This window comes from Aulonocara stuartgranti (genome assembly GCF_965226115.1).
Source record: "Aulonocara stuartgranti genome assembly, chromosome: 22".
NCBI classification, from domain to species: Eukaryota; Metazoa; Chordata; class Actinopteri; order Cichliformes; family Cichlidae; genus Aulonocara; species Aulonocara stuartgranti.
In genome coordinates this window covers 24889527-24916526 of record NC_138957.1, presented here as the reverse complement: position 1 = coordinate 24916526, position 27000 = coordinate 24889527, and the positions used below count along the sequence as shown (strand labels likewise).

The 27000-nt window shown below is 41.7% G+C and overlaps 1 long non-coding RNA gene across 3 annotated transcripts; it reads left to right on the top strand.

Moving 5' to 3' along the window:
- The first annotated feature begins 150 nt into the window (after positions 1-150).
- LOC309698519 lies at positions 151-15991 on the top strand. Of its 3 annotated transcripts, none has more exons than XR_014274116.1 (3): positions 151-352; positions 2270-2338; positions 14951-15991. It is a non-coding gene; the product is annotated as an uncharacterized lncRNA (long non-coding RNA). The 3 variants fall into 3 exon arrangements; XR_014274117.1 differs by lacking the exon at positions 14951-15991 and adding an exon at positions 8527-9445; XR_014274118.1 differs by lacking the exons at positions 151-352; positions 14951-15991 and adding exons at positions 378-2016; positions 8527-9445.
- The last annotated feature ends 11009 nt before the right edge of the window (positions 15992-27000 follow it).

Genomic DNA, 27000 nt, shown 5'->3' with positions numbered 1-27000 from the left:
TTCACACAAATGGCAAAAAGAAAGCAGACATACTACTCTGCACGAAATGAGAGTATAACACAGCTGCTAATTGTAACTGCTAGTTCTACTAACAATTGATTCTTTTTCCTCCTTTAGGCCTTCTAAGCAGACATTTCCTACAGTTTGTAAAAGCAGCAAAAGCTCTGTTACAGTGGGAGGGGCCGACCTACACGGCTGGGGGTGAAGTGAAGCCGGGCCAGTAACACCTAAGCAGGCAGTGCAGGTCGAAATAGATTTATTATGTAACGTGTGCACTGCAAAGCTGTGATACTTTAAAATGATAATAATCACCGTCATGGTGACATGGTGATCTTGGTTTTGGCTGAATAGGGTAAGTGTGTGGGAGTAAAAGAAACGATATGGTTATGGTATGTTTTACAAGTAATCTGTAACCTAACACAAATGAATCTCATTTAAATTCTTACATACAAGCTGTTAAACAGTCATCCTTTTTTCATTGATTATTTCTTTATTATTTTAAAAATATTACTCTTCAATTTTGGACACACGCCGTCTTTAATCCAATCAAAACAATGATTGATAAATCTGCTGAATCTATATAATTGAGCTTTGTGTTGCGAATTTCGACGTACATTTCCTGAGAATTACTGTGGACAAATAATTAGAAAGCCTCGATGATGGCCACAAGGTGGCGATATAAAATCAATAAACTCTGAGAAGAGCATGTCAAAGAGGATGCATGCTTAATGCATTGCTGCTTGAATTATAAAAGGTTTTAAAAAAGAAGAAGATGGTAACCAAATCACAACCAAACTAATAAGTGTCTGATATGCTATCATCTGTGTGCCAGTGTTAAAGAGTGTAAGCCTATCTGTGTGGTGGAGGCAACTATAATAAACCAGTAGGTGCTATTATATGTAAGCAATATACAGTGTGTAGTATTTTAGACAGATTCACTGTTTGCCCTAAAGATGGGACAATAACGTGAGATATGCATAACATGGGTCCATTGTGCTATCTTCATTGCCTTCCTTTCGTCCTGCTATACTGTTTCTCTGTTTCATCCAAGCAGGAGGGATTTTACCCAAACGAACAACTGCTCTAACAGGCGGACCCTCGTCTGTTCTGACAGAGCTGCCGCTGCCAGAGAAGGCAGACAGGCAGTCAGAAAGGCAGGTGGATCGGCGGGCAAACAGGCGGAGGGTTAGGCGCCACAAGGAGCAGGAGACTGGGGCCTCGTACAATCGGGCCCATCAGCCATATTCAGCCAGGCATGTGTCCCCTGCCTAAGCCAGCAGGGACACACAGTCAGGCATGTCGATGGCCTCAGCCGGCACAAGCAGATGTTTTCTGGGTATTGTTGTTCCGCCTCTCTGGTAATTGTTTTCCTTCAGGACCAGCCAGTGGGACAAGGTGCCAGGTTGTGTTGTGGGAAGGAGTTATGAGGAGATGGAGAGACAGAGTGTATTATCAGTCAGCAGCGCTTTGCAGGCTGCTGTATGCAAGCTGTCCAGCTTTTTCTTTGTGCTCCATGCCGCTTGAATTACAGTACGAGAGACTGAAAAGAATTAAGCATTTGCTATTTGGGCTTTGATTTTGCATTTCAGTGTTGAAATGCAAGTATCGCTCTGGCTGCAGCAGGGTGGCATGCAAATTGAGCATCGAGTAGCCTTTTGAGGCCTTCGTTTTTAGCACAATTTCAGTTAGCACAATTTCAGTTTGTGTTTCAGAGCATAGCGTGGTGCTGAGGCTGGAGTTATGTGTGTCTTACAATCAGTGCAGTGAATTGGTGTTGTGATGTCAGTTTACCCTCGCAGACACTTAGCAGTTTGTTGTGGTACAGAGAGCAGCTAATGCACTCAAACTGTGTTAGGCACTGAGTGTTATCCTGTGATCCCATGTTGAAAGTGCCCTCTTAATTAGCACAGTGAACTACAGAGACCTTATTATGGGGTCAGATGTTCTCCAGAGCTCCTTGAGAGCAGAAACAGGAAAGACCCACTAGGGGGCACTTTGAGACTTTGGATCAAAACTGTGAGTAACAGCCTATTTCCTAAAGTAAACTGTTCAATACTTAAAAAAATTACTGATTTAAAATTTTCTGTAAATTACTGGCTATATTTACAATTTTTAATCATGTGCGTTTGCTTTGACTGCTAAATGATGGAACTCTTGGTTGCTTTCTAAAGCTTTTATCCCGAAGCTTCATGGATGTTTTTGTCTGTGCTCGGACTCTACAGCTAGAGTACACGGCTCCATCCATCACTCAAACTGTTTGTCATTTCAGTGCTGAACCCAAAAGCTGCTCGGCATCCTCTCCCAGCAAGGAGCACTGACTCAAAAGAAGGATCCTGAGGTATGATGAAGCTACTCTTATCTGTTGCCATAGCATGCCACACTCCTGTGAAGATGCAGCCCACACTAAAAGCTAGTGTCAAGATGTTAAGCTTTTTTTCAGACTGACGCAAGATGTAAGTAATTTGGTCCAGTCCTGTTTTCTTTTTCTTAAAAAAAAATATATATATATATATATATATATAAATATATAATTGTAGGTGTTAAGCGCACTGTTAAGAGCATGTGGGGAAGGCAGACAGAAAAAGCCGTGGAATCTGCTGTTCACGAGCAGAGCATTGGATGAAGACTGCATTTCATAATCTGTCCTTGCTGCCAAAAGATGCAAGTGAAAATAGAGCCGATGTCACATCTGTCTTTTCACTATTTTCGAAGCCATGCAGGATCCCAGCGTTTGTGTAATCCCGTTGCGAACATCATCCAGGCCAGGCGGAGAGTTTAGACCTTGTTGCTCTCCATGCGTGTATGTCTGTGTTTCATGTGCTTTTTTGTTTGTTTCCACCGCGATTTGTTGGGCCTTTCTGCCACAGTGCAGAACCGTCTGAAAAACGAAGAGGCATCTGAGGCCCCCGTGGCCATGGGGTCACACCGCAGCCTTGTGAAGCTGTGGCGGTTATCAGCACGCCTCACTGTACGCTGCACAACAGTCCAGCCTGATTACAGAGTAGCACCTTAGCCTGCCGTATTTTTCACACCTAGGATGAAGGAGTGACAGCATCTGTGGGATAAGATTGTGCTGGATGAGATGAATTTGCACAAGGAAGGGTGGGTAGCATACCTGAACAGAAAAAAGTACATGTAAGGAGAGAAAGTTTGTCTTTTTTGGGCCTATATAGTGATATATTCTTTTATTAAAGAGGGGGCAAAGAATTGATTCTCTCCACGACCTACAGACATGATTTTACATCCTAATGTTTATGTGTAAACTTTAATCATCGTGTTTATGTGTTTGCTTGTGCACATGGATGCCTGCTCCTTGCCAGTGAATCATACCTGTCAAAATCATATTATCCATGACTCAAACCCCACCCACTGCTGGCATAATTGACAGTTCAGGCACAGATGAAAAACCACACGACAAATAATCACCAAAATATAGCCGCTGCGGCGTGAAAAAAATAAACGCCTCTGAGTCACAGAAAGGGACCTTGAAAAATCTTAGTCATACATTGAATTTTGTCATCGCTGCGATCAATGGAAAATACAACGAGGAGAATTGGGAGGGAAAAAAATCAAATAGGAATCACTGAATTGTTTAAAAGAGGGATGAGATGGAGAATAATAAACGTGATTTCTGATTTTTAAACGGTAGCCTGAAAGCTTTATTTTGATTTCTTCTCTATACTGGCGTCCTATGTATTCAGGACAAAAGCATGATGTGTTCCAAGAGTATTGGTGTGGCTAAAACTAACAAGAGGACAAAAGAACTGCGCCTGCTGATATACCATGTGTCAACTGCCCTGTTTGTGTGTGCGCGTGTGCGCGCGTGTGTTTGTGTGGGTGCTTATGAGCAAGCACATGCATACATTTGTGTCAGCCGCAGTGTGCATAGAGGTGTTTTTCTTTCTTTCTTTTTTTTTCTTCTCCTCGTTGGTGTGAACTGTAAAAGAAATGCAGGCCAATTATTTTTATTGTTTAACGTGTGTAAAGGTCTCACACAAGAGCCAACTAGGAGAAAAGTCAAACATTCAGTCTGGCTGATGACTGTGAAAAACAAAAAAACATTACATGTTAAGAATATATCCTAAAAATGCTTTCAAATGACACATTTTTAGATTAACGTACTTTTACATATATACATATTTAATCTTTCAGAGAAAAAAAATCCGCAGATTAAACAAAACTTTTAGACGATTATGAACACAGCAGCGAGTTAACGACTCCCTTTTACTCGTCGCGCGATTCTGTTTCGACCTTCTAAAATATATCTCGCGGCCGACCAATTATCGGAATTTAGTGACTCTTTGTTCGCTTCAAGTTTTTGTTTCGAACCTCGTTGAAAAGTTTTCGTGGACACAACCGCACATGGGCGAACCCAGTCAGCTGCATCGGCTGCATGTTACTTCATGTAAAACTGCATGCCCAAGTGTTACTTTGTGTCTGTTGATGTTTCCAAGCTGGGTTGAATCATTAGGAAGTGATTCTCTCTAACAAGGGCTAAGGAGCTGTCAGGAGACATTCACAGGCAGGTTTCGCCATGGAGAGTGTGAGGAGTCTTATCAGGGTCTTAGCTGTTTTGCTGCGCCTGTTTATAAAGAGCCTGCTTTATTTGGAGTGAATGCATTCTAGCAAGGTCTCTACTGTTGCTGTGCGTTGATTAAAAGTGTTTTCACGATTACCCGTAGTGAGTCTATTCCAGCCTAACAGGGTTACTAGCAGTTTTAATGAAGGGGAGTAATCATTACATGTGAAAGGGGTTTGTCGGGGTCTCGCGCTGCCTTTCTCTGCTTGTTGTGAGTGTCACGAGCAACTTTGACTCGGGATTGCGTCAGATTTTGCTTTTCTGCTTGTGTGCAAGATTTGTTGAGTTTGCTGACGCTTTTTAGTTTTTCCACAAAAAAAGAGAAAAGAAAAGTAAAGAAGAAATATGTCAGACTGTTCTACTCAGTTATGTCATTATTACCAACATTCATAAAAACACTTCCCTGCAAACGCTCCCTTCTTTTAAATCTGCACAAATTTTTGTAAACTGTGATGAGAGCCATATATCTTTATTTTTGTCTCTCTGTGTTTGGGTGTTCTGCATCCCCCTTCCTCTTCTTCAACTACAGTTGCTATGTGGCTTTTTCTGCTCTGCTCCTGTAGTTGGCTGTGGTCAGCTTTTGCATTTGCTGGTGTGAGTGAATTTCTCACAGCTTCTCGTGAATGTGTTTTTTGAAAGTCCTATTCAACATTTGGTGCAACTATAATCGGCACTAAGCCACTACGCTCATGCAGACGTGTCTGTGGATTCACACATTCAGGCTCTCAGAAGTGTTGTGCCATCTCTTTTTAATTTTTTTCCCCAAGTTGCAACGAATTTTCTATCTTTTTTTTTTAGAGGACCATGCGTAAACTCAACGGAGGTTAAGGATGGTCTGTAGATTTCACTGATAGATCAGGAAATGTGAATTTTGAGAACGGGCAAAATTCCCTCCTTCAGCAAGATCAGACACGTAAATATTGCTTTGATTTCTTTAAACCTTAAATTTTTTTTACAGATTTTTTTTACCCCAAAGTTTTAAAACAGAACTGCAATAAACAATGAACAGTGAAAACAGATTACACTGCAGATATTCCCCTGCAAGTGAAACCCATTAAAACCACAGAAGAATATTAAGCTCTCATGAATTCCTCTATTAATTTTTGTTATGACACATATTAGATTAAGCAAAAAACTTCCACTTTTTGTTGCATCTACATTCGGTAATAATTGTAGAAGTGTCTTTTGGCACCTCTTAGGTTCCCTTCGAGCACAACCCACCAATCATATTCTCACTTCTCTTTTCTTTTAAATAAAGAACAGCCAGTTATCTTAAATTTAAACATTAGCTCAGGTCCGAGCTTCATCTATTTGCATCCGCTCGAGCACCGTCGTGTCCCTGGACACATTATCTACTTCTGTTATCGAATCAAACAATTACTGCCGCAGTCCTCGTGTAGAAAATTACATTTTGACACAATGGTGCAGCTTTGATTAATATGTTGTAACATCTGACTCCGCGCTCTGCCGTTCTCTGATGGGGCCAATGGATAATAAATGGGTGACTTGTGAAGCTATAATGAAGTGACTGGCTTGTTATTGACAGGGGAGCCTCCGATGCTTTAGTGCAAAGCAGAGCTTCCAATGGAGGCCCTCCGGTGCACAGATTATTACACTGGCCGTTAAAATGAGCTAATGTTCTGCTGCGAGTGCTCCTCTCCAAAGGGACAAAAACTGAATTGCCCGCTCAGAGCTGCAAAACAGAGGTGTAAATTAAAGCCAACTAAAGTAAGAAAAAAAAAAATCTCAAACGCAGAATCAGGATGGAGTATTTCTGTTTATTAAAAGCAGAATTTCTTCCACCTCTGGTAGAAACAGATGCAGGTGCAATTCTTTTCCCTTGCCAAATAATGTTTAACCGTTTTTTGTTTATTTTCTGTCTGACTTTTATAGATGTGTCGAGTAATTTAATTAGCATTTCTGCTCTTGATGAGAATCTGACTGAGGTAAATGTTTCATTCATTTGGTTTGGGAGTGTTCTTATCTTTTTAAACTTTGTGTAGGGAGTGTGCATTCATGTGGGGAAGAGCCGTGTAGGTACAGATAAGCTGATTCCATAAGGGATTCTTGTTGCAGGATTTATAGCTGCTGGTCCTGATATGTCATCCCTTCCCCCAGGTACCTATTAACTATGACGGGCGATTTCTGATTTGACAGGAGTGAGACAGGTGTAAACTTCACTCACACTATTCAGTGACACACATTAAACCAATTATTTTGAACATTGCTATTTCATTTTGAACTTTCTGCGATGAGAGTAGAACAGCATGAATTTTTGTACGTAAGGTGATTTACGTTCTTTTCACTCGTTAATTTGATTTGCACCTCGACACGGGCGCTTCACAGCCCGGCCCTCCCGTCATATTTAATTTCAAATGAAAGGCATCGGTAGCGTTAAATATTGGCGACGAATGCTACAGAAAGTGAACATGAGAAAAGTAAGAGAGGGTACGCGATTGTTAAAGGGTAAAAAGACGCTCTTCACAAACATCAAGGCATCTTTGGGGGTGTGGGGTTGGGGTTTAGGGGGATAACAGTGAAAAAATATTCCACTTTGAGAACGTGCAAGATCTCATGCAGTTGCCTCTCTCTCACTCTCTATCCCTCCTCTCTGTTGGCGCTAAATCACACGTTAGTACAGCCAGTGGATGTGTTGACAGTTTTACAAACAGAAATGTAAAACGCCATACTCAAGGGGGTCTAAGAGATAAGGGGGAGCTGAACAGGGCAGGAAACAGAACAAACATGGCTCAGAGAAGCAGAATGCCATGTTAAAACACCTCGGCTGGGTTATTTTAATTAAATAGGGTACGGCACCCTATTAACTACAGCTACAAGTGGTGTCAGTGTGAGAGAAGGAGAAGGAACACGACTGATCGATAACACTGGCATTTCTTAAAGACTGATGCCACCCCAAAGCAAAGTTCAAATTGTAATGAAATGCGATAATCATGGTAATTATCTTATGAATTAACTTGAATTTTCCCCCATTAATAGAAAAAAAATGGATGAAAATTAAAAATCAAAAATCCAAACTGTCAGCTGGCTGTTTCCAGTACCTCCAAAAAGAAACATTTCTAGTTGTAATTCCCTGCTGTCTTTAGCTCACTTTGAATAAGTTGGGCCAGAAGTGAGAGACATTCCCAGTGGATTCTTGCTGCCTGCTGAGGACAGAATAAAGAGGCTTGGGGACATATAGACACAGACAAACAGGGATGATTCAAGGAAACTAGAAAGGGAATCTGTCGTGTATTACAGATATAAGGACACTTTGTCAGATATGGGCTCAAAACCTGTGGCAGCATTTCCGGGCCTGAAAGATAACAGACTTGTACAAACATGTATGACATTTCTTCTCATATTTTTTATTTATATAATAGCCTGAAGGATATATATGCTCCACCAGACTGGTTCAATAACCTAAAACTGTCCATTACTACTAGTTATTGTTTTCCATCATACACCGTGATTTCTTCCTTTTCTGACCAGTTAAGGAGCAAAAATATGTTATCAGGGTTGGAGATCGCTTCCTCCTCGTAGTCTTTAGCGGCACGAACCACATACTTGAGTTCCAGTTCAGTATGCTGTGATTTTCAGCAGTGGACAGTGGATGTGTTTTGTGCATTTGTTTGTATTGTGTGTAGCAACCTGTCGGTGAGTTTTCTTGTGAGTAAATGCAAGGATTTTGGTCAGATGTTGTGAAGATAGCGATTCGTCCCAAATGATCATGGTGCTGGTAGGACCCCGGCCTTGCATCTCTGAAAAGCATCATTAGAAAGTGACAAAACTGCCGGGGGCAAAACTGGCCTCGCACAATGATCAATTCGGCAGGCGGGATTGAATTATATGGGGAGGGCGAGCTTTAAAAAGGGGGATTGGAGGGACTTGGTATAGTACAAGGCCCCCTACTGCTTTAATTACTGATGTGTGCGTCTCCCTATTAACAGAGCACCTATGGTCCATCGGCCACTCTGGAGCTGCACAAAGCTGGAGAGGAAAAAGGAGCCCTCTGCAGAGAAGCAGGGAGAGGGAAACACAGAGACACACACAAACAGGAGTGCTCATTAGCGAATGGTAATCAGCGGTCGAGAGGTTGGGCACTCACCTCACAAAACGCCACATGTCAATTTGTCCCTCTCCATTCATGAGCCCACTCTCATTTTAGTCCGCTGCCTCATGTTCCCTTGTTGAGCAGAATTGGATGGAGTGCCGTGGGGGGAAACACTTGAAGGGAAACGTAAACACGGGCCCAGAGTAGGGACTCCTGCTTCGCCAATATGGGGGGCACTGCGCTCTTCAGATGTGGCGTCTTGGCTTCTTCTGACCTGTCTCCTCTTCAAACGCTCAGAAGACACCATTCGTCCACTGCGTGTAGCTGTGCACACCTGCGTTTTTTTGTTTTTTTTGAATGATATACAGTATAATGCACAGTGTAAAAATGATAGCAGATGTGCACTTAAACAGTCTCAAAATTAAAATGTTACTCTGTGTAGATGCTTTTCCATAGTAGTTCCGTTTTTATTTTAACCACAAGTATATCCTTGGCATGTGAAAGAAATCCTGACGGTATTTCTTTTTCCTTACATAAAAATCATGTTGGCGTTTGGTTTGGTAGATAGAAGACTGGAACAATACCACTCTGCTACCTGCTTGCAAATGGTCAGTTTAGCTTTTTCATAAACAGCTGATCCAAAATAGGTTAAACAGTTAAAAAAACATTAAATAAAATCTACTCCAGAACTGAAAGATCACCAGTTTAAGTGATATTTCATGAGTGTTTAGTACTTGCAAAACAAGTATTTTGTTTTCTTCAAAAAGAACTCCTATCATTGACATGCACTATTTAAATTGGAAGTAAGAAGTCTCGAAGTGTGACAGTGTTTAATTCTAAAAAGTCTCTGTCTTCCCCATTTCAAGCCCCCAACTATTCTCCTCAAGTTTAGTTGTTCTGATTTCCTTGAATATGTCAGCAAAACATGATGGGTATAAGAGCTAGCCATGCACACTGTTTTGCATCAATTCATAGTTTGGTTGTACGATTCTAATGTTGAGCTTTGGAAATTGTCTGCATCGTGTTTTGTTGATATTTGTTCATTTGCATGAAATTGGAAAAAATTCCCCAAATTGATTTCTTCACATTCACTCAGGATATTTCCTTTTAATAAAGAATAGCCTGCACTGATGTAGCCTGCAAAACTGTCCAATATTTCTAAGCATAATACTATATTATACTAATACTATACTACTATACACACTGTGTCTAATGAACAGAAATGAGTAAATGATTTGTGGTTCCTGGATGATCTGCTGCAGATGAAGATGTAATTTTATGGGGGAAAACTTAAACTAGGCCACGGTTTACTGTGGCATCATGTATGGGCATGCCCTCTAGCTGTGCAGGTACCTGTGACACCAACCCTATATTCCTCATCTGTCACAGTGTGACAAAACACTGCACCCGGCACGGTCTGCTGGGCAGCAAAAGAATATAATGCACCAAAGCCAATTTCATCTGCACTGAAATTGGGGTGGGCTAGCTCACACTCTCACATTCAAAACTTAAATCAGATCTCCTCTCAGCCGAGTGGAATCAATACAGCCCTCCATCTTACTTTGAAATGAGACATAGCCATCCTCGTGGATTATAGGTGGCTCATCACGGGACGGCAGAGCTAGAGAATATCTCTAGAGATCCATCCCCATCCGCTCCTTCTGATCTCCATTTACCTATCAGTCTACCACTCAATCTCTCTGTCCCTCTACTCGTCTCTTACTCTTTTCTTCTGTGTTTGGTTGAGCTCTGTCAGTGAATAAAATAGGATAATCCATATCTCAATCAGAAGTCTGATTTCAAATGAAACCTGAAAGCCAGCGCACATTCTGAATAAGGCATACGTTATCTATGTTTATTTTCCAAGTGTTGTGGTATACCAAAATGTGCACAGTATTGTTGAATCCAAAGTGCAAAACAGTCAAGACACATTGGATAAATAGCTTCAAAAAGTGTTAAACTTTGACTAAATTTCCATAAGAAGAAGTTGCATAAATAAAAGTGGAGCATTGCTTTGATGTGTTTAGCTATTCCAAATCTTTTACACCTCCATTTTCTCATCACGGCAGCTTCAACAAGGTTTAATTGGTATGGAAATAGAAGTGGTGAAACATGACAGGAACAATCCTGGCTATTTAGACCCTTTATTACTGTATACTGTCCTTCAACCAATTATCGCCAATCTACTGCTCTGCAGCCCCCTACCATCCTCCTCCCTTATGATTTAACCAAGCTTCAGGCTGCTGCAGAGAGGCAGCTATGGGTCGATAAATACAACTTGTAATCCTGTGTGGTGCAAATTGAGTTTCTATTGGGGAATAATAGTTTGAAGCGCTTACTTGAGATTTCAGACCCCCTACCTGCTCTGCCCCGGCAACTAAACCTCACCAGATAAGCTGGAATTTAAAAAAGCCGTTCTTTAATCATAGCTTTATAATCATTTAATCAACTTTTAAACACTTGAACTACATTTCTCTTGTTTTAAATTGCTTTCATAGTAAATTATGAGATCTCTCTCTCAAAGATCTACCTCAGTCTTTGTCTGTGACAGAGTTTCTGTGTGTGCTTTATTTGCACATAGCCAGGAAATGTCACCTTGCAAAGAAAATTCACAGCTCAAGCTGTGTGTGTTTGCCACATAACGGAAAATGACTGGACCTCCAAAGAAGCAGATAAAAAGATGAGAAGTTACATCTGCATAAACAGATTACTCTTTCACATCGAAAACAAATACATTTAGGGGAATTTGAAGCGTCCCCCTGCATTGCTTGTAGAGTGCAGTAACTTTTCCTTAAGGTGAGCTGCAATGGCGTTCAAAATGTAGCTGCGTATTTGCAGTGCTGATACGCCCTCCTGCAAAAATCAAACCTTGGCATACTCACTTGGAATGATCTTCCCAGGGAGCAGCTTGTTGTCTGGCCCATTGTTAGCCCAGGAGGCTGGCCTGAGCCCTGAGGGCTTGGTCAGCGTTTAGGGTGTTTTGCAGGGTGGGGTGCTGAGGGAGGCTGGGTGAAGGAGGGAGGGGGGCTACAGAGATGGGTACAGGCCAAGACTGGACAGGGCTCATTGCCAGGGTGTCAGTGGGACACCCTCCTTTCTGGGAGCCTGCTCAGCCCCCTCCTGGGGCCCCAGTGGGGTGCAGGAATACATGGTCAGTGCAAGACAGGTCCATCTGCCCCATTACTTCTGTCCTGCTCATGCCAGCACCTTCCTATCACCTGCTCCATCGGCACCTTATGGAAATGACCTACTGCTGCCTGACCTAGCTGACACGCATGGCTCACCTTCAGCATATGCCACCATGGCCTCTGTGTCTTCTCCGCTCAGGTTTGCGCTGAGAGAAGCAACTCTTCTATTTCTCTAGCAACGCATAGTTTAACTGCTTGATATTTTAGGACGACAGGAACGAAAATGGTCAAGTGAACTGGGCACAAAATGCAGTCGTTACACATCAGGCCTAAAGACCACGAAAGCATTATTATCTCTTATTAAGGCAAAAGAAATACTGTCACACAACAGTATTGTTCTCTTGTAGTTTCTGAGATATCATCTGTAAATCTAACAGTAAGCGTGTTTTTGGCACATGAGCATGTAGAACAAAGCGTGTCTCTGATGTGGTCGATTGTCAAGACTGAAGGGGGTTTCCTTAAGCATCCTTAATTGTTCCTTAATGCAACACATGAGGTTGCGCGCTGGCCTTCACATCGCCATGCAGAGCAGGGTTTTAACATGTGACTGTGGTGCATTTTCACTGTTAAGCCACCGAAAAAAAACACCAATCTCACAAGCAGGAGAAAATGTCGAGTTGGATTCTAAAAATAAGACATCCTGTATTTGAAAAACTCACACCTTCTTCAAAAAAGCTCTAGTGTGAAAAAGAGCATGGTACTTTAGACGACTTAAAAAGTTCTGAGTTGTAAGACATAAGCAGCCGTGTTTCTGAGGATGGAATACAGCCTCCCTTTTCTTTCATACATATTGCCATTAAAGTATGTGTGAGAAGCTTAATTACTCATAAACTACAGTTGTTATGTCTGTGTTCATGCTACAACGCTAGCATGATATGAGAGAAAGAAATGCGGGATGTAATCTGGTAAAACAATACAACACAGCAGCCTCAAACTGTGTTAGCTTCTGTTTGTAGTTTCTTTTTTGGGCAGTGAGGTAAACAGACAAGGTTATGCGACTTTGTGTGCTAGGTTCTGCCTTTCTAGTTGGAGTAATTTAAAAAAAGCTACCTAAAAGGAGAACTTGAGTGCCTTTCAGAGGTGGCACTTTCACACTGAAAATAAAGTGACATTTTTTTATTATTGGTTTCCACTACTAAAGTTACTTGAGAGATTTTGTTTTATTTAATTATTACATTTCTTGATCTGCTTGGTTCCTGTGACATATGCTTTACTGCGACCTAAAATTTCTCACATTACCTCATCGGCAATGCAGGAATTGAATCTTTGTGATCGGGCCTATTTAAAACAACACAAATGTGGTAGGTTTCTTGCGTCTACAAATGAGGCAGGCTGAGTATTGTGCTGCTGTGGCTTCCACCGTGCTGAATGCGGTGAATAGCAGTCGTGGCCTCTGTGTAGCCCCAGCTGTCTTTGACTGATAGGCTAGCGGAGGAGGCGGGGGGGTAGATGGCGAGGTGTAAGGAAGTTCAGGAGGCCTGTAGATTCACAACAGAGCTGAACAGACTGTCATGTTAGTCATCCTAACTAACCAACCAACCAGCCAAGCAGTGGGCTGCGGCGTTAACACCCAGCTCCAAGGCTCAGAGCAAGCTAATTAATGCATCCAAATGAGATCAGCAGCGCAGGCCCAGGCCAGGGCCATATTGCTAAATAGCTTCCTTCAGTATGGGTCTGTGTGGTGTAATTACCACCAGGCCACTTCACAATGCCGCTTTTATGTCCCGCTGAAAGTGATTTCATGTCCCTCATTCCCCCATTAGCAGCGTGTTTTTTTTCTCCAAATGTGATGAGAAAAGCCTGTCAATGGTTATCGTGTGTGTTTGTGTGAGAGAGTGCCAGTTTGCTTTCTATATAATGGGCTGCTGGTATAGGAAGTAGACGCGCGGCCATTCAACGCATCAAACGTGAAGGCAGCACCCCGAGAAAAATGTGAGGATGACAACACTGCTACTAAGGATTGCTGATAATGTTATAGAGGTAGTTTTATAAAAGAATAAATAGATTATTCTTTTTTTTAGTTTCAGTTAAATCATAATCTGTCCAGGCCAAATTAGCAGCTGTGCAAACTGACAAGATATTAAAATGCAAAAAACCTGTACAAACTATACACTAAAAAACCTATACAAAAACTTATGAAAAACAGCAGATACACAAATCCATTCATGAAAAACAGCAGTATTTTTTATGCCTTTAAATCCAACCTTAGATATGTTTGTTTAGGTACTTTTGCTAAATCTTCCGTAAGGAAATTCTGATTTTCTCTTATCTTAAATTCGAGGGTCCTTTAAAAAGCAACTCACCTCTTGTTCCTATACATTTATATGGTAATTAATGATTAAAAATAATCTCTGCAAGTCTCTCCGATCAGTCAGTTTAAAGAGCATGAATGTAAAAGAAATGACTCTCATACCAAGATCAGTGACTAAGTCTTAGGAATAAACAATCACACCAGTTTTTATGCATTCAATATCAATCAACAGTTGTGTGTCATTTGCAGACTCTGTGTGTATCTGTGCAGCATTTTATTCACTTAGGGTACTTAAATAATAAAGGGGGGGAAAGAAAATTAGTGTTAGAAACTTGCCTTAATTTTTTTGCCCTTTATTTCTTCATCACTTTGGTTATTGGTCAAACATTTCTTAGGCACATTTGTCTTTTTTAAAAATGTATTTAAATTTTGATTAATGATGTAAGCACCTGCAAGTTGCACTCTAATCCACGTCTTGGGAAATTCCTTGTGCATTATGTTTATTAAAAAACTTTTCATTAAAAAAAGTTTTCAAAACTGGTTTCTCCTTTCATCAACATTATAAAGTGGAGAATAAATCCCCCAGTTTACTGTCATCCTTCTTTTTCCCCATCTCCATACGTGGCTGTCGTGCATCATCATCCTTCATTCGAAGTCAGCGTGAGCGTAGGCACAAACAACCGTTTGGTGTCTAATGTAGCAGAAGCATCTAGCTGGCCCGCCGCTGTAGTGCCACACTGACACTGTCAAAGGTGCCGCGTTTAGCCCCAGGCACTACTACTCAGTCGCTGCCTGGTTCAAAAGGGCCAGCTCTCCAGCAGAGCCAGCTAATGCTTTGCTAACCCTCACAATCTCCACTCCTCTGTTCCCTTCCCATCTAGAGCCATCGTCCGCCTCACTCCCAGACCCTTGTGGACAGAGCTCATCCCAGAGCACTAAGGGCGAGAAGTCTGGCTGTGTTTCGCCGGATTCCCGAAGAGCAGCTCTCTGCTCAGGATGGACGGTCTCGAGGCTGATACCTCACCGATTGCTACCCGAGCCCCCTTGACAGGACATGTGTGGTAATGGGCTGCTAGGTCCCAGACCTGTCACTGTGGAACCCTGCAGGGTGCACTCACATATGCATCATCACCATCTGTCCTAAAAATCAATATAGTTTCAAGATGCAAATAGTTTAAACAAGTTTGTGGCTAAATATATTGCATTTTAGGCTAAGATTATATGTCAGATATTAGACGTGCATCTACAGGATTGTATAAGATACGATTGCACTTACAGTAAATATACTATGAACAATGATGGTTGAAGTGAACGTGTGGGGCCGTCCAATAAAATAGCAAGCTGGGGCATAAACACGAGGAGAAAGATGAGTGGGGGAAAAAAAAGAATCATAACAGAGGTTATTATAAACAAATAAAAGAGAAAAAACTATTAGACCAGCGCTGAGAGGAGACCGCAGAGGGCAGCATCACATGGATCAGATCTAGTATTCACAGGTCTGACTGGATAGGAGGTGAGAATCCAGGGTCAGGCTCCGACACGACTCTTTGACTTCTAATTTGGAGATTCTCATTTTCAGGTCCCAAACCGAGGGCAAGAAATCGTACCTGTGAGAAGCCTTCAGGCAGAACAGGGAGAGGTGTGGAAGAATCTGTTTCTGTCAGAGACGAGGATGCTCAACTACACGTCTTTGTTCCATCTATTCACTGAATCATTGGAGTTGTAACTATATGCACTTGGAAGAACCTGTGGCTGAAGTACTTCACATTTAGAGTTTCACACAAGCACTGAAGAAACCATTGCTAAAACCATGCTGTTGTATATGAAATGCATTTGGAAAATACAGTATGGAAGTATGGTGATATTATTTACTTTTCTAACAATAAAAAATATGAACGCGAACAGACCAAAACCAACAATAAAGTGACCTTTTCACCTAGGTTCTGCATGTGTAGCTTCATTATTTCTGCTATATACAGCGTTCAAAAACCAACATGACTTAACGATCCATAAATGAGCGACACTGCTGAACTGAGTGCAATGTTCTTTCATTACCATGCACATGGGGAATATTCCAGTGACAGTTAATCCCACGAATAACATCCTACCACTGAAAATACTTACTAAGGCACCAAATGTTGCACAGAGCTAATGTTAAAATGAAATTTATAAGACTTACTTAGAGACCAGAGGGTTTGGGGCAAAGACAAAAAAGTACACGAGAGAATTAGTTTGGATGTCAAGAGACTTTTTTTAAATTAAAAGATTATGTGAGTAAAGTAAGTGGTTAAAGTTTAAGATATGCCACATTCAGCTGGTCGGGTTTAGGAAAAGATTGTGGTTACTGCTTAAAAAGAAAATCATGTATACGTATTTCCCATTTAACCAGTATGCAATTGTTATTATAACTGCTGCTTAACCAATCTAATTTATTATTGCACCTTCAAGAAAACTCTTACCATTACTGACATTTAGTCTTTTTTTTTAACCTCACAATAATCTGTTTGCTATAAGCTCTGAACTTGCTTTGTGTAATTTCCTCACAATGGAAGCACAGTCAGACTACCATCATCAAACACACGTTCACATTTTGCCACGCTTGTAATTCAGCTTAACACAAACTTCTAATTAGTTGCGTGTCATGACACACTAGGACACAGATGCATCCCCACCACCTCTTCATGACAAACTCGCACGGCCTGACTCACCCTTCTGAGTTTCTGATACTATTTACCATCTAACGGCCGCAGTGTTGAGGTCAACTCGTCATAAGCGTGACCTTTTCGTGTCAAGGCCGGCCTTTCAAGAAGACCCTTTTCACTTCTGCATTTTATCAAAGCATCTTGCACATATATACAGAGGCAGCGTAGCTTAATATTTCCTGTCACTGTGCAAATGGCAGCATTTGGTTGTTTGTTTGTTTGCAGACACTTCTGCAGTCCACCATTTACTAATCTTGTTTTTTGTTTAGCTGAGCAGAGAGGAAAGGAACCAATCAGTTATTCAGGCAAACAAGATCGAAACCCAATAGCAGTGTGTTTCGACACATTACCATGGTAATCCTTTTAGTGCCTACAACTAATGGGTATTTATTTAATGTGAGTGTTTGTGCAAACTTCCCATAAGCTGTTTCAAAAGCTAGTTTGATGCGTTAGTATTGGATTTGATCTAGTCTGGTTTCAAACGTTCTACCTCGCTGCAAGTCCATGTGTCATGTGCGACTTGCTGTAGCTTGTGTCATTATTATATACATTATACAGTCATCTTTTTTTCTGCTTGTGGTGTTACATTTCCTGATTTTAGAGCTGGTGCTTATTGTCTCAGCTGATGTCAGGGGATTTGGTTTGTCATCCTCCCTGTTAGCCCTTTGCTCTGCAGGGCTGCAGGGTTCACTGAAGCAAAGACACGACATCTCCCCTTTCCACAGAGAGCACTATGTGTCTCTCCAGAACCCCAAAGAGGAGACAGAACACACACACACATATGTGCACATCCACGCAGGCATCCCTAGCCACACACTCTCTGACCCCTCCACCCCAAGCTCCTTGTACTCCCCCTTCTTCCCCGCAGCTTCTGCCCCTTATGCCCTCAGAGGAGAGGAGCTGTATTGAGCGGGAGCTTGAAACTATGCATGTATTGTCAAAGGACTTGCTGGCACTTACCTCCACTTGAACATTTAGTGCTGTCTTGCTGGGCCTGGACAGAGAATAGCACTATAGGGTCACTGATGAATTGCTATTTTTGGACAAGGGATAAACACCCTGCTTTGTAGGGATTATCTCTTCAGAATGTGAAGAGCTGTGATTTTTTTTTTATATTTTCAGGTTTAAACCAGGCCAAGTATGTTTGAATTTCTAATAATGTGCTCAAAGACACTTCGGATTCATTTAAGAGTAACTTTATCTACCAGACCCAGTGTATAAAGGCAAGGCAAGATTCAGAGTATGCAAATGTCTTTGCATTTGATCCAGATATGTAACACAGGAAAAGGCAAGGTGAGGTAATAACTGAAAGAGAAACAAAGTGGAGAGATGCTTCACAAATATAAAAATAACAGCACAACAATGATAAGCTCAGCTGAAAATTGTTTGAAATTGTGTGGTACAATGTACCAGCTTGATTAAATACAAACTGGTACACTGACAAGTGCGTGGATTAAATGAGAAGTGTGAACTCAGAAAGGCTCCTGAAGTCTGTTGTCTTGAGTAGATTTATCTTCATTCAGCCTGCAGCTTCACCGAGATGTGAGCTGCTCTGTTGACCGTCTGTACACAAATCAAAGACTGTTACTGGGCTTTATGGAGCTGTTGGAGCTCGTTTATTTAAACAAGGTAGAACAGAGGGGAGCACGTGCAGCCTAGTGATGCTCAAGTCTGTCAGTTAGTATGTTAGCAATCCACAGACACTTAGGTTCAAGCACAGTCAGCTGAGAGAGAGCTTGAGTTAGCTGTAATACCACAAGCTAAAGTCAACAAACACGATGCTTGCACAGGTTCTCCACCTATCCAGATACTGCAGGATGAAGCACAGAGCTAGGCTGCACGGAGTCCTACAGGAGGTAGGTGTTTAAGTCAGTCATGGCCTATTAATAGTTTTATTTTAATACTTTTTTTTTTGCTTCTGTTCAAATGTAATCTGAAATGAACTAATTAAGAAAATAACTGTTCTTTTTTTTTTTTATAAATGATTGTCATTATCATTTGCTAACATTTACTCTACTACTAAAAGTTACTGTAATACTGATTGTGAAGTTTCACTGCACATAACAGAAAATTAAATAATCAAGTCTATATGAAAACACTCCATCAACCACCAGGTAACTGAAATAAATGCACCATTGTTTTGGTTTTATCATACAAACAGGCTCCGACAGTATAATTATTAATGTTAATATGTGTAAATTCAACATTTTTATTCATATTTATTCTTTTCTTATTCCAAATTGGCACTTCCAGCTAGAATGACAGCTGTCCTGTGCCTATCATTCGATTCTGTGGTTTTTATTCCAGATGCCGAATCATTAGGATGAATTGTTCAGCCGCAGCTTTAGTTCATCGATCTTACATGTTTTTCATTAATTTATGTTGTTTTTGATTATTAGTTTTGAATAAAATGTTTGGTTTTAAATAAGATCGTCAGCTTGTGCTAAATCTATAAATGCAGAAGGAAATTAATGTATCTACATATGCAGATACAAAAAACGGAAGCTAGCAGGAGTGTCATTCTGATCAAAAGTGTTTTCATTACAGAAGTTTTTGAAATTGGAATTTAATTTGACGCAGGACTAGTAACCTATGAAAGCTCAGGAGTGCGTGAGACGCTCTAAACAGCTGTCACTGTGCATGTGTGTGTGCACATGTGGGTGTCTGTGCATTTTAATAATAAGGTGTTGACTCTGCCCTCTAAGCCTCACCTGTGGGGATTTCCAGTAGTGTGTGCTTGTATGTGTTCTTATTAATGTTTGTGCGTGTGTGGGTGTGTGTGTGTCACTTTGGGAAACACATATCTGTGCACTACAGCGCAACACCTGCCAGAGGCTGTGGCTGTTTATGACAGAGGCTGTGTGAGCTGGAGAGGACACAGTGGAGCTTTGCCAGCTCCATGCGCACACACATGTTCATACACACGCACACGCACACACACACAAAACAAGGCGCACAAAAACTGTTGTGAATTTTATTGCAATTATTCATATTGTACAAACACAAAATTCACACAAGCAAACACTTCTTAATGGCCAGACATCGCACCTAGATTGTAAAAACTATGGGAAAACACTCTCTTCTACTCACACACACATACACGCAAAACCCACACTTGCACACACACACAAACACACACACACTCGGGTAAATGTAATAACCACAGGGCCGGTGTGATCTGTGTCTCTCTCCCTAGGTCTTGCTGGCTGTGCAGGTCCCCAGCAGCTCCTATATTACAGCAGTAGGCAGGGGAGCCTGGCAGAGCCACCGGTCTACAAAGTTCAATATAAATGAACAGTGGGATCTCCCAGGGACCTGGCAGGGAAAAGCTTAGCAAAGTTAAAGCCTCACCAGCCCTTCCTGGCTGCTCTAGCTAATGGAACAACACACACACACACACACACACACACACACACACACACACACACACACACACACAGCAAAGCACACCTATTCTGCCTTGGAATGAGTTGCGTGCCATTTATGTGAGGTTGCAGGATGTGCTTTGTGTTAATTTGCAAAACATCGATGGATGATTTAAAAAAATATCTTCTGAAATATAAAATAATAATAACTATGACACGTTATTATTTATCATAATGGACAAAAAACACCGATCCAAGGAGTAAGTTTAAACAGAAGTGGTATTCAACCAAGTAACTGTACTTGTCCAAAATTAAATGTATTTTTATTTGTTTCTTTGTTAATTTTTTTTGTCATAATGTGGGACATCTAAAGTGAGATCATGAAAAGCATGATGCTAGAAGCAAGTCTTGGTCAGCACTTTATTCTGGCTGAAAAAAGGCCAAACAGAAGTTCAAAACAGAAATCAAACTATGCAAAGTATTAAAATCTTGACAATGTAGATAAATGCATGAGGAAACAGCACAATGGGGGGAAAGAACAAATGAAAGACACAGTTTGGGCAGAGGAAACGGGCGGGAAATGAAAAATGCAGAAACTAAGTCAGGGGAAGTACAACAAAACAACAAAAAGCTACCAAAATAAAATAAGAAGTCAGAACCTAAACATAGAGAACACTAGCAGCTATAAACAAATAAACCCTGAACACAATTCAAATGGAAATGAAGATGGATGAAACCAAATAAAAGATCAAATAAATAAAAAGAATACAAAGTCCACTAAAACTTTGGGTGCAAGACTTAGGTCCATGACATTTTTTAAAACTGTATTCTCTCAGTCACAATCACTGGAAAGCAGAGGGGGCAAACCCACAATCATTCTGTTATCATTCATAATACAACAGAAGGAGAAGTGAAGACTATAAAAATGCAGATAAATAGCATTACCTGCTTTATTTAGCTTTGAATTTATCTTCCTTTCCACTATCTTTCTCCTTGTGTGTTACAGCAATACAAAAAATAACTCTCTGACTCGATTTTATCCTCCTTCTTTCCCTCTCTCTGCATGCACTCAGCCTTTGCTTTGCAGGGTTGCTCCCCTGTTCAGATGGCTGCAGATGCAATAATGACCCAACAGATGGGTTTATTAGAGGGCGGTTAAGGCAGCCAGTGGGTGGTTTGTTCAGAAGGAACCAAGAGCCGGGATGCCAGGAGCTCTGGGTGAAAAGGAGACTGACAGGAAACAAGTGACTCTGCCTCTTTCCAGTTGTTGATCCAATTGGCAGAATCTCTTCCTCGTAATGATCTCAACCTGAAGGACTGAGTGCAATTGTCTGTGTCAGTGTGCGCTTTTGTGTCACACCCACACATATGTGCACTCTTGCTTATGTAATGCATTCATGCTTTGGATTTGTACATGTTTGGTACATATGCCTCGCCCCGAAGCATGTGCGTCTCTTTGACATGTAAATGAGATTGAGCTGGCTTTGTTCAGTACCTGCGTGTTAATGCTTGTTTAAGATGTCATCTGTCTCTTTTTGCCTCTCCATTCAGTATCGCTGGTGGCATGCCTTGTGTCTCCAGCCCCAGGTGTCAGGAGAGGTTCTTCGACCCCTCGTTAGTGTCGTAGAGTGGGCGTGTGTGTCTGCATTTGTGTGCGTGTGCGTGCCCTGCTGGAACATGCCTCTCTAGATCACAGGACAATATGGGCCACATCAGATCATACAGAGACCTCATTATTCACTTTGCACTTCAAGGCCTCTCCAACAGTTGTTAGCTTTTACTGGTCAATTGGGCTCAATGGGGTTGATTTAGCAAATAAAAGCAAAAAAGTGCGATGCTAGTTCTGGCGCATGGATAGGATCCAAACATGAATGGAGAGGACATTTGTAAATGAGCTCGTAATTACCAAATTAAAAGAAGATCACAGGTTTTGTTTTGAATGAACTGTAATGAAATGTTAGCAGTATCTGGATTCTTTTTAAATTCAAGATGCAAAAACATTTTCCTTTAAAAAAAGTAGAGATGATAGGAATTACAAAGTGTTCCTTAAAAGACTAAAACTGCATCAATAATGCTAATTTGTAATTAAAGTAGCTGTGATGCAATTTTGAACTGCAACTGTGACAGAAGTGCAACAAGCATTGTCGCAGATTTTATAAAAAACGTATAGCATTTTGTGTTCAGTAAAGGTTGATCTATATTTTGTGCATCAGTTTCTCCTCCTGTATCTGAACTGCGTAAACACATGTTTGTGTTTCCTACAGAAGCCTATGCTTGAGTTTGGTTTCATTTTACACTTACTTTTCATGTAGTATGTAAATTTATACTACTTTAAAAAAATCGATCATTTTACTAATTCCTAACTTGGAGGAAGTCATTAAATAGATTCCTGAATTCTTAATTTTCATGTGAAATTTCTACGCAAAAGTTTTTATAAAGTAATATTTCTTTTACAGTTCTTTCTTAGTATATTAACAATAACAAAATCATAAGCACAATATCAGTAGATTTAGTAACTGTTTCCACCCGTCTTCTGTGGCGTGTAAGGCACACACAACACCTGGAGGGAAAAAATCAACCGCTTGTTAAGGCTCGGTGGAAGTCCCTTCATGGTCTCTCACCTCCAAAACCTCAGCCCAGGACCGACCACCCCCAACCCCACCCGGATGCTGGTGACCGCCCCCACCCTTCCCACTCTTCTACCGCCCCCCTTCTTCCCTCTTCAAAGGTCATCCAGCCCTCACCGGTGCCCCACACCACCCCCCAAAACCGCAGAGAGAAACGAAATGAAGGGTATGAACACTGAGCTTTTAGCCCCTTGTCCTCTCTAGCTGTGTATCTATCTCCTTTGTTGTCACACTTGAGCAATGTATACTACACCATCACTCCCCATCTGTCATTTATGGAGACCATGATCTTTGACTATCCAGAGTCTCTCTTCGCATAAAGACTGAGAATATGACAGGAAAACAAAAACAAACAAACAAGAGGACTCAATTCCAGGCCCCATATTCAAAACTATACACCTTATGGGCACCCCTGCAAAGACTCAATTCATCCACGTCTGTAATCCTCCTAATCTGTCACTATGACCCAAGGTAATGCGATGTCACCACAAGTGTTTTGGCTTTGCTCTTGACTCAACCATGTTGACACCTTACGTCTCCTCAGAAACTCTCCCTGACCCTGGCTGTAGCCCTCTGGCCTCCCCTCGGTGACACCATGTCTCCGTCTGCCCTGTCTCAAACAGCTACATCGTCTCAGGCACAGTTTGGCCTGGAGCCGGCGACACAGTACACAGCAACCCTCGTTCAGGTAGCGTAAATGTAGTCTGGCATGACACTGAGTGCACACTACGTGCACCTGAGATGTAAACAAACTTAGGAATCAAACAGCCCCAGCCTACAGCATCGCTCACAAAAGCTTACAATATCCACCCTTGACACAAGACGATGCCAGACTCCCTCTCGCACCTCACTTTTGCCTCTTCTTTTTCTTTGCATGACACTAGCGTTTGCACCGAGCACCAATTGGCATGACAGTGTGACCCCCAACCTTTTTTCTGCTTGTACCCACATCTCGTCCCCTCCCATATCTGTTCTCCTTCTTTTCCTCATCCCCTCATCATCCGTGTCTCCCCTCCTCCCGCCTTACCCTCACCCACACCCCTGCTCTTCCCTCAGTGACAATATCCTGGTAATGGTGGCCTTTGTTTTTCTTGGCCCGGGCGCCTGGATTTGTCAGGACGCATTTCCTGCCCGCAGACTGAGGGGGCTGCTGCTGCGTGGCAATCTGGGCTCACTTCTCAGGCAGCTAAACCCTTTGACACTGTGCTTTTTAATTAAAATTACATTATGATTAATCAGGCAGAAGGAGGGGCCCTCCCCCTCACTTGCACTCCCTCCTCCTCCTCTTCCACCTCCTCCTCCCCTTCTCTCCTCTGTCCTCCCGCTCAGTTTCCAGGCAGGTTTGATTACAACCTGTGACGGACGCTCCTCACTGCCAAGCCGCTAAAGATGTGCTGGCAGATGCGGTGGACTGGCCAGCTTGTCAAGCCCCGGGGTTGCAGGCGGCTAGGGAGAGTAGGACAGAGTGACAGAGGAAGGGAGTGAATGGAAAAAGAACAGAAGGAGCAGCAATTGAAAGAACGTGGAGAAGAGATTGCATTGAAAGACCATTAAAGTGGCAAGAGAAGGAAACAAGGAGAAAAGAGAGAAGACAGCCAGAGACCTAAAATCATCCAGAAACTCTCAGGCTGGTTGACAGGCAGGCTGGCAGGCAGAGCTCCTGGATGGCTATATTGATCTGAAGAGTACATACACTGCTTCCCAGAACAGAGAGCTGAACAAGATGAATGTGTACAAGAGGGTACTTTGGGTTGCTTGTATCACAGGTGGCATGGTAAAATGTACCCTGGGCCAGTGCGTATGGGTATGTGCTTAATCAGGCTGAAATTATCATGTTAGAAGTGTGCGGAGATCTGTCAACAAAAGGTAGAACAATTGAAAACACGCCAGTGACAGACCGCAGCAGGACTTAGTGACATACGATGATATGGGGAACGCAACAACCAGGCACCCGTCTAGCCTCGCTTTATTTCACACAATCCTTCAACATTGAATAGTTTTATGATAACGGAAGGTATATTTTTTCTGTTCTCTTCACGTTTATAGCAACTCATGACATTAGCTGCTTTACGCTCACTGTATTAGGCCATATATCATATGTGACAATATCACCATGGCACATACTTTTTGGGCTTTGGGTATTTAGGATAATTTAGGAGGTTCTCATCTTGCACTTGCATCCATGAACGTCTGCGTAATGCTCATTTTAAGGGTTAAGTGAGTGAGATTGGACAGTTCAGTCTCACCATTTAATAGATCTCTAATACTCACTGAAGTCTACCAGTGTGTAAAATTCACACAGGATATTGCAAAGGTCTGAGATGTTATATCCTGTATCACACCAGTGCATATGCATATAAATTATATTGGAAAGTCTTTTGTAAACAATAATCAAATACAGATGAAGACTTTTAAGCTCCAAGTCTTTAATTCAATTGGTCTAATCACAAGCAAACAATTTGGTAGGATATTGTTTTTGATATATTAATTGATTTTTATAATTTCATGGTTGCTGTGGAAGGTGATGCTGCATTACAGTTTATTTCACCCCCCAAAAAATTATATTAGAATGGCAACTGTTCCTTACAATTAAAAAACAATCAGAAACAATCAGCAGCAGAATTCATTTAAAAAAATCAGATCTGTTTTCTATTTTGTACTATTTTCATGTTGTTTTCCCATTTTTTCTCTCTTTATTTCTCAGCATTCACCTTCTCAGCAACCTGAGCTGAACAGGCATGTATTGAATGTCCTTTGGCCACACTGACAGGCAGTATTAAAAGCCAGTAGGTGGTCTTTCACTGTCACTGGGCAGAAGCCCCTCGTCACAGCACATTAATTACACACTCTCACCAGCTCAAACTAGGCTCGCCAGTTCGTGCATGAGACAGATTAAGAACATAGCTGAGCGTGTGTTGTTTAAAAATCTGCATTTACTCCCCACGTTGTGCAAATGTTGCTCGAGACACACACCTGGAAGTGAGCAGTCACTATTTTAAAATGTGAAAAGTAGTTCAAACTCAGTGGACCTTGTGACGGTTCTCGATGAGTGGGCTGGAAAGAGAGTACAATCTGGTTGTGTTTGCCATTTTTCGTTAACTCTACAAACACCATGCTGCAGCCGCATGCGCCAAAGTAAACCACAGTCAGGTTTTGCTGAAGAAATCAATCTACAATGCCTCCTTCTTTGAGTCCATGCATATGAACAAATGTCTATATGATCATGTGCTTGTAGTTACACTGCTGTTCGTGTGTTAGTTTGTGTACACTGAATATAGGTGGGCGCATGCAGGTGTGCACATCCTTTTGTGCATGCGTGGTTTGTCACGTTGCTCCCTCTGACCTGACCCAGCCATGAACTCTGGCGCCCTTGCGATCCATACGTATCATTTACCCGCTGCCCTCCCTGCCGTCTCGCCTAATGCACAGAGGCGTGAAACACCTCGTAATGCTCAATCACAGCAGGGCACAGCATGCTAGGAACCATCCAGAGTGACAGCACGGGACCAGGGAGGCAGCCAACTGAGGGAAGAAATGCCACATCGCCCTCAGGGAAAGGAAGAGAGGGAGTGGAGGAGGAAGGGCGAGACAAGTGAAGGACTTGAGGGGTTATGGAGGCTCGGGGAAAGGGGGAATATATAGAAGGGGTACCAGTGGGGTTTAGGGTGGTCTGGGTCCTGAATAGCAGAAGACAGAAACCTTTATAAATGTTGTAGCTTCTATCTGCATGTTTTCATTGCTGCCTCCTCAACAAAAAAATTATTATTGATTAATTGGAGTGGCTAGATCAGGCCTCTTAAACCTATAGCTGTGGAGCAGCACGTGGCTCTTTTGTCCAACTTCCTATGACTTCAACAAAACAAATTAGATTAATATAAATCTAGAAATGAAGAATGGTTAATTTTTTAAAGTTTTTTCATTCACACCATCAGGTTTCCTGATTTACAGGCGCACTTTATCTGCTACTGTAGCCAGAATCAAACTGAAATTGACCAGTTGTTTTTCTTTTGCTATATTTTTTAAAAAGCTATTAGGCTATATATTTGATTTTTTTTATAATAGTGAGCATGACTCAAACTGGTCTGCATAGCTTTACTCATTTTTGGAGTAGGCTCATCCCAGGGATAGACTTTAGTGACAAGGATAACATTATCAATGTCCAGGCAGGCTCTTTTTTTGTTGCCTTTTACATGCACTTTGTCTTTATGTCTTTATGTAGCTTGGTGTAGGTGTTATA